The sequence below is a fragment of the Bos grunniens genome, chromosome 28, assembly GCF_055505025.1.
Source record: "Bos grunniens cultivar Pamir isolate PY7600 chromosome 28, Bosgru_T2T1.0, whole genome shotgun sequence".
NCBI classification, from domain to species: domain Eukaryota; kingdom Metazoa; phylum Chordata; class Mammalia; order Artiodactyla; family Bovidae; genus Bos; species Bos grunniens.
The window spans coordinates 10,848,483-10,859,662 of NC_141192.1; the positions used below are offsets into that span (position 1 = coordinate 10,848,483).

The window sequence follows — 11,180 nt, forward strand, 5'->3', positions numbered from 1 at the left end:
CCTCAGTTTTCATTTGCTGAGAAAAGGTTATCTCTTTCCTTTTGAAAAGATTATTTATCTGGGTATAGTACTCTTGATTGAAGTTTTCTTCTTTCAGTACTTTGAGGATATCATGCCATTCTCTCCTGGACTGCAAGGTCTTGCTGAGAAATTTCCTGATAGAATCATGGTGATTCTCTTACATAGGACAAATAAATTTTCTATTGCTACTTTCAAAATTCTCTCTGTCCTTTACTTCAGATACTTTGATTATAATATGTCTCAGCATCATCTTCTTTGGGTTGATTGTATCTGGGGTCATTTGATCTTTTTAGTCTGGTTTTCCATTTTCCTCCCAAGACTTGGAAATTTTTCAGCCAGTTTCTCTTCAAATCAATGTCTTTTTTAGCTCTCTAGGACTTCCGTAATGTGGACATCAGTTCCAGAAATCATGCAAGATTCCTTTTTTTTTTCATTCCATTGTCTCCTCTGCTTGGACAATTTCAGTTGACTTGTCTTTTGAGTTTACAGATTTTTTTTATTCTGCTTGATTGAGTCTGCTACTGAATTTTTCTATAGCATTTTTCATTTTATATATTATATTCTTTCTGTTCAGAACTTCTCTTTGTGTTATAATTTCTCTTTGAATTTTCATTTGGTCCACATATTGTTTCCCTGATTCCACTGAGAGTCTGTTTTAAAATTTACTGAGCTCATTTAAAAGAGTTAGTTTGAAGGTTTTGCAAAGTAATTTATAGATTTCCATTTCCTTAGGGTTATTTCCATTTCCTAAGTTTCCTTAGTGGAAACTTACTGTGTTTCTTTGGTAGTGTCATATTTCCCTGGCTGTGGGTGTGGTGTGTTTGTATCTATGCATCTGAAGGAAGGGTTCCCTCATACTGACATTATAGTCTGGTTTCAGTGCAGAAAGACCTTCACTTAGGATTGGATGTAAGGGAGTCAGATGGGTGGGGTGCAGCAGCTCCAAGCCCAGAGGGGGCACACTGGTGGCTCTCACTCCTGGGGATGTGCAACAGTTAATACTCTGGGCATCTCCATTAGCTGGCATCAGCACTGGCAAAGATTTCACGGGTCCTGAGTGAGGGAGGTTGAGTGTCCATGGTGATGACTAAGGCTTCTAAGTCCTTGTGGGCAAAGGACGCTGAGATTATCCTTCTCCCTGCTGGGATTTGATGTAGCATGGGGCCTGGGTACAGGCATGCAGTAGGACTGGAGTGGGTTGGTGTGGTGACCCAGACCCCAGGTATGCACAGTAATGGCTCTAGTTCTCAGAAGAGTGCCCCATTGAGAACTACAGGGAATTTCATTGCCTGGGTCAGTATCATGAAAGCCTGTGGGCACCCTCAGTGGCAAAAGCTGTGGGTGTCCACAGTGATGCCATGGGTTACTGGAGGGAGGCCTATGTAGTAAAGGCTCTTTCGGTTCTTCTCTCCTTTTCTTTCTTAAAATGAGGCAGTTATAGCTGGGGCACCCCTCATGGCACTGAGCAGTGCTAACATGGACAATGTGTTGATGCTAGTATAATGCTTCCTACACATTTTATGCAACTATTCTCAATTTTTGTGCTTCACTTATCCATTGTAGCTTTTAAATTGAAACCCAGAGCTCTCCAAGAGATATTTTTGACATCCAAGAGGTATTTTTGACCTAGGTAGTTGAATTATTTTCATGACAGTATGAGGGCTAAGACTTCCTAGCCTGACATCTTGCTGACATCATTCCCTTTAGTTGGTTATTTTAAATTCCATGCCTTGGAATTTAATATAACTATTAATAAATAGTTATAAGATTTTTGTCTTAACTGAATCTTGTTGTTTAGCTTTGCTTTGTCTCTTTAGCTTGGTTTCTTGCCTTTGGTATACACTTGGTTGAAATACAAATAAGTGTTATCTAACAGAAACTGTAAGTTCTCACACTTGATTTATGTTAATTATCTTAACCTAAGAGTTGGCCTTTGTGAAATGTATCCTGCAGCTTTAGGTTCTGCAAGCTCCAAGTTCACCCAGTTTTTCCCTCCTGTCTCCCCTCTTGACTTTGAGCTTCTTTAAGTACTCCTTATTAGAAAGTATCAGTCTTTTTGCAGCTCTTTCAGCTATAATCCACTACTGTTATACTGAAGCTCTGTTGACGTGATGGTAAGATGAATAGGGGGTATCCTATTATCTAATTAAATCTTTCTTTTGTGTATGTGGCCTTCACAGGCATTTATTCCTTATAGTCCTCTAGCCCTTAGGTGAGGTTGGGATGTTAGCGTCTGGAGTGAGAGATGGGATAAAGTTCTGGTAAAGTCTTTTACCCTGGAGTGTAGACCTATGTATGGAGAAGATTCTGGGTATATATCACCTTGATTATTCTTCCTTTTCTTCTTCCAGGGCCAGGAGGGGATCTTTCTCTGGTCTTTACTCTGAAAACCTGACATGTTTCCTTGAGGTAAAGCCCATGGCTACGTGAGGTCTTGCCTAAGACTACGTATGGCATGGAGGAGTTTCTTACTCTCATTTTAGTTCACACATGGCTCCAGAATTTCCTCAACATTACTGTGTAAATTAAACTATAAAGTGGTTCCTAACAAGTTTATAATTCCAGTAATAAATATGCCCCACAGATAGGTTCCAGGTAAGCATATATTATATTGGCTGTAACTCTGGATTTGTCTTTCAAGATCCTGGGATACCCGTTTCTGTGCATACTCAGTTCTCTGATGGGTACAAGAAAAGTTGCTGATTTTCAGTCTGACCACCTTTTTTGTCCTTGTGGTTACATCCAAGTTCTTTACATGGTGGTGTTGAAATCAGCAGTCTTCTGTTTCTCTGAGTATTTTGTCTGAATTAGTATTGTTCCTCTCCTCTGTGACCCCAATGACATGAATATTAGACTTGTGATAATTTCCCATATGTCTCTCAGGCTCTGTTCAAGTCTTTTTTTAACTGTCAGTAAACCATCTGCAAGTTAACTTCTTTCCCCTATCATTTCCATTCATTTCCTCCAGTGAGTATTTTATTTCTGTTATTGCATATTTTCCCCTGGATTCAAGATATTAGGTCATAATTTATATATAGACTCAATTTGACTAAGAAGGCAATGGCACCCCACTCCAGTACTCTTGCCTGGAAAATCCTATGGATGGAGGAGCCTGGTGGGCTGTGGTCCATGGGGTCACTAAGAGTCAGACACGACTGAGTGACTTCACTTTCACTTTTCATTTTCATGCACTGGAGAAGGAATTGGCAACCCACTCCAGTGTTCTTGCCTGGAGATTCCCAGGGACAGGGGAGCCTGGTGGGCTGCCATCCACAGGGTTGCACAGAGTTGGACATGACTGAAGCGACTCAGCAGCAGCAGCAGCAGCAATATTAGTTTACATTTCAGAAAGTTTACATCAACCTATATTCCAGAAGTGTATGAGGATTTCTATATCCACATATGTCTACCAACACAGGGTACTAGAGATTTCTAGCTTTTGCAGATCTATCATGTTTGCACTTTTTCTTTCTTTTTGCCCTTCTCAAATTAAGGTATAATATATATAAAATGATTATAACTGTACAGTTTGTTTTGGTAAACAGATACATTTATATAAAATTTTTAATCACCTTAGAAAGTTGCCTTAACCTTTTCTAGTTAATTCCCCACTCAGGGCAACTGCTGTTATGATTTATTTTAATTTGCATAGAGTTGATTTACAATGTTGTTAGTTTTAGGTATACAGCAAAGTGAATGAGTTATACATATATCAACTTTTTTAAAGATTCTTTTCCCATACAGGTCATTACAGAGCATTGAGTAGAGTTCCCCGTGCTATACGGTAGGTCCTTGCTGTTGCTGTTTAGTTGCTAAGTTGTGTCTGACTCTTTGCCACCCCATGGACTATAGCCTGCCAGGCTCCTCTGTCCATGACATTTTTCAGGCAAGCATACTGGAGTGGGTCGCCATTTCCTTCTTCAGGGGGGTCTTCCCAACCCAGGGATCAAACCTGCAGCTCCTTCCATGTCTCCTGTTTTGCAGACGGATTCTTTACCGCTGAGCCAAATCTATGGGGTGCACAGTAGGTTTTTACTAGTTATCTATTTTACACATAGTAATGTATATATGTCAATCCCAATCTCCCAATTTATCACTCCCTCTACCTTCTCCCCTGATAACCATAGGTTTAGTCTCTACATCTGTGACTCTATTTCTGTTTTGAAATAAGTTCATTTATACCATTTAAAATTTTTGTACCTTTTTTTTTATTCCACATATAAGTGGTATCATGATATGTCTTTCTCTGACTTATTTGACTTAATGATAATATCTAGGTCCATCCATGTTGCTGCAAATGGCATTATTTCATTTCATTTTTATGGCCAACTAGTATTTCATTGTATTTATTACTATAACTTCATTGGACTGATGTTGAGGCTGAAACTCCAGTACTTTGGCCACCTGATGCAAAGAGCTGACTCATTGGAAAATACTCTGATGCTGGGAAAGATTGAGGGCAGGAGGAGAAGGGGACAACAGAGGATGAGATGGTTGGATGGAATCATTGACTCGATGGACAAGGGTTTGGGTGGACTCCGGGAGTTGGTAATGGACAGGGAGGCCTGGCGTGCTGCAGTTCATGGGGTCACAAAGAGTCGGACATGACTGAGTGACTGAACTGATAACTTCTTTATAAACTCCCCTATCAATGGACATTTAAGTGCTTCCATTTCTTGGCTACTGTAAATAATGCTGCAATGAGCACTAGAGTGCATGTGCCTTTTTGAATTATGGTTTTCTCCATATACATGCCCTGGGGTGGGGTTGCTGGATCATAGGGTGGTTCTACACTCAGTTTTTTAAGGGTCTCCCATACTGTTATTCATAATTGTTGTACCAATTTACCTTCCTACCGACAGTGTAGGAAGGTTCCCTTTTCTCCACACCCTTTCCAATATTTATTGTTTGTGGATTTTTTTGATGATGGCCATTCTAACTAGTGTGAAGTGATATCTCATTGCATTTCTCTAATAGTGATGTTGAGCCATCTTTTCAAGTGCCTCTGGCCATCCGTATGTCTTCCTCAGAAAATTGTCTATTTAGGTCTTTGACATAAATCTTAGCAATATGTTTTTTGATCCACCTCCTAGAGCAGGGTTTCCCAACCTCTGGGATCTAATGCCTGATGATCTGAGGTAAAGCTAAGGTAATAGAAATAAAGTACACAATACATGAAGAGCACTTGAATCATCCTAAAACTATCCCTCCACTATAGTCTGTGGCAAAATTGTTTTCCACAAAACCAGCCCCTGGTGCCAGAAAGCTTGGATATAGCTATCCTAGAGTGAGGGAAATAAAAACAAAAATAAACAAATGGAACCTAACCAAACTCAAAGACTTTTGCATAGCAAATGAAACTATAAACAAAAGGACAACCCACAGAATGGAAAAAGTATTTGCAAATAAAGTGACCAACCAACAAGGAATTAATCTCCAAAATTTATAAACAGCTCATGCAGCTTAATATTTTTAAAAAACTCAAAGAAATAGGCAGAAGAAGACTTAAATAGACATTTCTCCAAAGAATACATACAGATAGCCAAGAGGCACCTGAAAAAATGTTCAACATCACTAGAATGCAAATCAAAATTACACTGAGAACCAGCCAGAATGACCATCAAAAAGTCCACAAACAAATGGTGGAAAGGGTGTGGAGAAAAGAGAACCCTCCTACACTGTTGGTGGGAATATAAATTGGTACAATCATTATGGAGAACAGAATGGAGGTCCCTTAAAAAAAATACAGAGCTACCGTGTGATCCAGCAATCTCACTCCCGGCATATATCCAAAGGAAAACATGGTTTGTAAGGATACATGGGCCCAATGTTCATTGCAAGCACAGTTCACAATAGCCAAGACATGGAAGCAACCCAAATGTCTATTCAGATGAATGGATAAAGAAGATGTGGTGTGTATCAGACAAAGCCAAATATCATATGATATCGCTTACATGCAGCATCTAAAATAAATGATGCCAAATATTTATAAAACAGAAACAGACTAACAGAATGAACTTATGGTTACTCGGGGGAAGGATAGGAAGAGAAACAGACTGGCAGTTTGGAATGACATATGCACATTGCTATATTTAAAATAGATAACCAACCATATAGGTATCCCTGGTGGCTCACTGCTAAAGAAACCACCTGCCAATGCAGGAGATGCCAGTTCAATGCCTGGGTCGGGAAGATCCCCTGGAGAAGGAAATGGCAACCCATTCCAGTATTCTTGCCCAGGAAATCCCATGGATGGAAGAGCCTGGTGGGCTATAGTTCACAGGGTCACAAAAAGTAAGACAAGACTTAGCAACTAAACAACCACCACCACCAACTGTATAGCATAGGGAACTGTTTAATATTCTGTAATAACCTATGTGAAAAAAGAATAGATACATGTGTATGTGTAACTGAGTTAATTTTTATACCTGAAACTAACACAACAGTGTTAATCAACTCTAATATAAAATAAAAATGTTAAGAAAATCAAAATTGTAAGAATTTATGAGTATGTGTATTTCTAAATTCTAACATGGCATTTACTACATATGCTTTATTATAGAACTACTTTTATTTTCTTGCTGCATTTAAAAATTTTAGACAGTGTACTTTTCCTAAATACATCAATGTGCATGTCATTAGCTAGACTCAAGTTATATTTAGTTTTTAATGAAATTTGCATAAATAAAAATGCATATCTTATAAAACTTCTTGAGTTTTTAACAAACGTCTGCTGCTGCTGCTGCTGCTAAGTCACTTCAGTTGTGTCCGACTCTGTGTGACCGCATAGACAGCAGCCTACCAGGCTCCCCCATCCCTGTGATTCTCCAAGCAAGAACACTGGAGTGGGTAACCATTTCCTTCTCCAATGCATGAAAGTGAAAGTGAAGTCGCTCAGTCATGTCTAACTCTTAGCGACCCCATGAACTGCAGCCTACCAGGCTCCTCTGTCTATGGGATTTTCCAGGCAAGAGTACTGGGGTGGTTTGCCATTGCCTTCTCCTTATCAAAATCTACACCTGTGTAAAACCACATATTAAAATATACAACATAACCATTACTTCAGAATTTCCACTTGGTCCTTCTCACTTTGTCATTTTATTTATTCTACTCTGATAGAACACAGCTGATTTATCAACCATTCTATTGATGGATACCTGGTTTATATTCAAAATCCAGGTTTTGCCTACCATGAATAAAGCTACTGTGCACAAGTATTTTTCTGACATAGGTATTCACTAAGAAAAATGAAAACCCAGGAGTGAAAACTATATGGATCATATAGTATATACATGTTTTATAACTTTTATAAGAACCTGCTAGACCATTTTCCAAAAAACTATCTTACCACCAAAATACATAAGGGTTCTTGATCATCTCAACAGGTACAGAAAAGGCTTGATAAAAACCAATACCCTTCCATGATTAAAAAAAAAAATCAACTATTTTGAAATTGAAAGAAACTTCCTCTTTCTGATAAAGAATATTTATAAAAGAAATCACATCAACTATCATACTTAATCATGAAAGATGGAAAGCTTTCCCCATATCAGAAATATGATGCAACTGATTTTAATTCCTCTACTCAACACTGTCCTGGGTTTTCTAACCAGATCATTTAGGCATGAAATAGAAATAAAAGCATTCAGATTGGAAAGAATTAAAACTGTCATCTCTACAAATGATATTCTCTAATGTACAGAAAATCCTAAGGAATAAAAAAATAGAATAGATTAGTTCAGCGAGGTCTCAAGATACAAGATCACTATATAAACATCAGCTGTATTTCTGTAAGCTAGCAATAAATACTCTGAAAATAAAACCAAGCAATAATCTTATTTACAATAGCATCCAAATAATTAAAATGCTTGGAAAAATCTATCAGTGATTATGATAGATCAGAGAAGGCAATGGCATCCCACTCCAGTACTCTTGCCTGGCAAATCCCATGGACGGAGGAGCCTGGTAGGCTGCAGACCATGGGGTCGCGAAGAGTTGGACACAACTGAGCTTCACTTTCACCTTTCACTTTCGTGCATTGGAAAAGGAAATGGCAACCCACTCCAGTGTTTTTGCCTGGAGAATCCCAGGGATGGGGGAGCCTGGTGGGCTGCAGTCTATAGGGTTGCACAGAGTTGGACACGACTGAAGTGACTTAGCAGTAGCAGCAGCATTATAATAGATATTAATTGATATTAATATATGTGTGTGCACTTTTATGTCTGTCCATACATGTATTTCCTAGCTTTGTCCAATGAGAAGGCTAGAAGAAATAGCACTGCACTAATAAGTGTATATCTAGCAGTAGATATTGCTTTCTAAATGCATCCTCTTCTAAATGGAAACTTAATCCCTGAATAAGTAGATAGTTCCAAGGGGTAGCATAAGGAAAATATGAGGTCAACCTGAAAAATCTTACTATATTAGGAAGGACAATTTTCAAGACTGGATTAACATCACCAGTGTTAGGATTGGTCAACACCATGTACCTAACTGATGTGATGCAGCAAGAAGAATAAAACATAATTTCTGCCTCATTATGAATATGTGGAATGAACATCCTACTGGATGAATGCCTGTAACCTTTAAAGCTGTAATGGTAATCAATGATAAAGGATGTTTTCCAGCTAGAAAGTTACTCAGGAGACATGACAACCAAATGCAATACATGATCTTGTCGTGGGACTTAGACAATGAAGCAAATACACTGTGAAACATCTGACAAATTTTGAATAGAGCATATAGATTGGATGATAGAACATAAATGTTGATTTTTTGACTTTGGTTGAATTACGATTATGTATGAATATTTCTTTTTTGGAGAAATACACTCTGGATTTATGGGTTATGTGGTATTATGTCTGCAACTTGCTATCAAGGATCAGTAAAAATGCTAACATACACACACAGTTTAAGAGAGAATAGTGATGGAATGTTTTAAAATGTTAAAACTGGGGAGTAAAACTGTCACTTTTTGCAGATATAGTCCTATACTAGAAAATCCTACAGACATTACCAGAAAACTGCTAGACCTCATCAATGAATTGGTAAGTTGATGGAAACAAAATACACAGAAATCTGTTGCATTTTTATACACAAACAATGAAAGATCAGAAAGAGAAGGAAACTATTCCATTTACCACCACATCAAAAAGAATAAAATACCTAGGAATAAACCTACCTAAGGTTTATTTTAGATGACCATACTCACCTAGGCAGTCTACAGATTCAGTGCTATCCCTATCAAATCACCAGTGGCATTTTTCATAGAACTGGAACAAAACTTTAAAATTTGTATGGAGGGCAGTCCTAAGATGGTGGAGGAATAGGATGGGGAGACCACTTTCTCCCCCACAAATTCATCAAAAGAACATTTGAACACTGAGCAAATTCCACAATACCATTGTCTTCAAAAGGAGGTAGGACAAAATTTAAAGATAAAAAGAGAGACAAAAGATGTAGGGACGGAGATCCGTCCCGGGAATGGAGTCTTAAAAAAGAGAGAAGTTTCCAAACACCAGGAAACACTCTCCCTGGCGGGTCTGTGGTGAGCCTTGGAATCTCAGAGGGCAACATAACCAGGAGGAAAAATAATTAATTAATTAAAACCCACAGATTACATGCCTAAGGGCAACTCCCAGCAGAGAAGCAGCCCAGATGCTCACATCTGCCTCTAGCAAGCGGGACTGGACTAGGAGGCGCCGGCTGCGTTGCTTAGGGTAAGGACTGGGCCTGAATTCCCCGAGGGCAATCTGAGGGAACTAACAAGGGATAGCAACCCAGACTATGGGATAGCCAGAAAGAGAGGGGAAAAAAAATAGAGAACTATCCGGGGGAAAGCCCTAACCTAAGACACTGCCAGGCCCACTCACAGAACAAAGGACTGAGCAGAGCTAGGCAGCTGCGGACCAGCCCATCCCCCTCTCCCCTCCCTGAGACAGGCAGCCAGGGCAGCCAGAACCAGAAAGGGGGCAATCGCGGCCCCAGAGAGGCATCCTCTACCAAACTGCAAGCAGGCTTCATTGCTAACCAAGACTTCTTGGGATTCTGTAAGGTCAACATCTGCCAGGAGGGTCGCAGCCAGAGATCAGCTCCCCAGAAGAGACATATAGCAACCTGAAAAGGCACGCCCATTATACACCCAGAAAACCTGAGTGGCTGGGACGGGGGAGGCGATAAGACACAGCCTCCAACTGGGGGCGACTGCGCTCGCCAAGCACTTGGTCACCTAAGCTGCTCAGACCTGGGAAGGGCACAAAACGAAGGCCCAACCAAGTCTATGCCTTTGTGGAGTACCCAAGAACCTGAACTTGAGTGGCTTAGACCTGGGAAGTGCACGCAACCCAGGGCCTGCCTTAGTTCCCGACAGAACAACCTAGAGCCTGAGCAGTGTAGACTGAGAAAGCACACACCCCATGAGCGGGGGCAAACCCAGTGTGGCTGAGACACTGCAAGCGCTCGCCACACATGCCAGTGATATTTGTTTGCAGTGTTCCTCCCTCCCCACAGCATGACTGAACAAGTAAGCCTAAAGAAAGGGACCATCGCCGCCCCCTTGTGTCAGGGTGGAAACTAGACACTGAAGAGACCAACAAAGAGAAGAAGCTAAAATAAACAGAGGGAACCGCCTTGGAAGTGACAGGTGCAATATATTAAAACCCTGTAGCTAGCACCGACTACATAGGAAGGAGCCTATAGATCTTGAGAAGTATAAGCCGGATCAAGGAACTATCTGAAAATGAACTGACCCCACACTATCTGCAATATCTCCAGAGAAAGTCCTAGGTATATTTTCATATTATCATTTGTTTTAATTAAACATTTTTTTAATTTAGATCTCTATTACTCCTTTAATTTTCATTTTTATAACCTATTCAGATCAGATCAGATCAGTCACTTAGTCGTGTCCGACTCTTTGTGACCCCATGAATCGCACATGCCAGCCCTCCCTGTCCATCACCAACACCCGGAGTTCACCGAGACTCACATCCATCGAGTCAGTGATGCCATCCAGCCATCTCATCCTCTGTCGTCCCCTTCTCCTCCTGCCCCCAATCCCTCCCAGCATCACAGTCTTTTCCAATGAGTCAACTCTTCGCATCAGGTGGTCAAAGTACTGGAGTTTCAGCTTTAGCATCATTCCTTCCAAAGAAATCCCA

General features: G+C 40.1%; 1 long non-coding RNA gene across 1 annotated transcript in view; it reads left to right on the forward strand.

Moving 5' to 3' along the window:
* The window catches only part of LOC147342835 (uncharacterized), a 53,432-nt gene extending 43,229 nt beyond the window's left edge, over positions 1 to 10,203 (forward strand). The window contains exons 2-4 of the long non-coding RNA XR_015156740.1: positions 9,002 to 9,068; positions 9,637 to 9,740; positions 10,076 to 10,203. This is a non-coding gene — a long non-coding RNA (uncharacterized LOC147342835). The remainder of the gene's footprint in view (positions 1 to 9,001; positions 9,069 to 9,636; positions 9,741 to 10,075) is intronic.
* Positions 10,204 to 11,180: the final 977 nt, after the last annotated feature.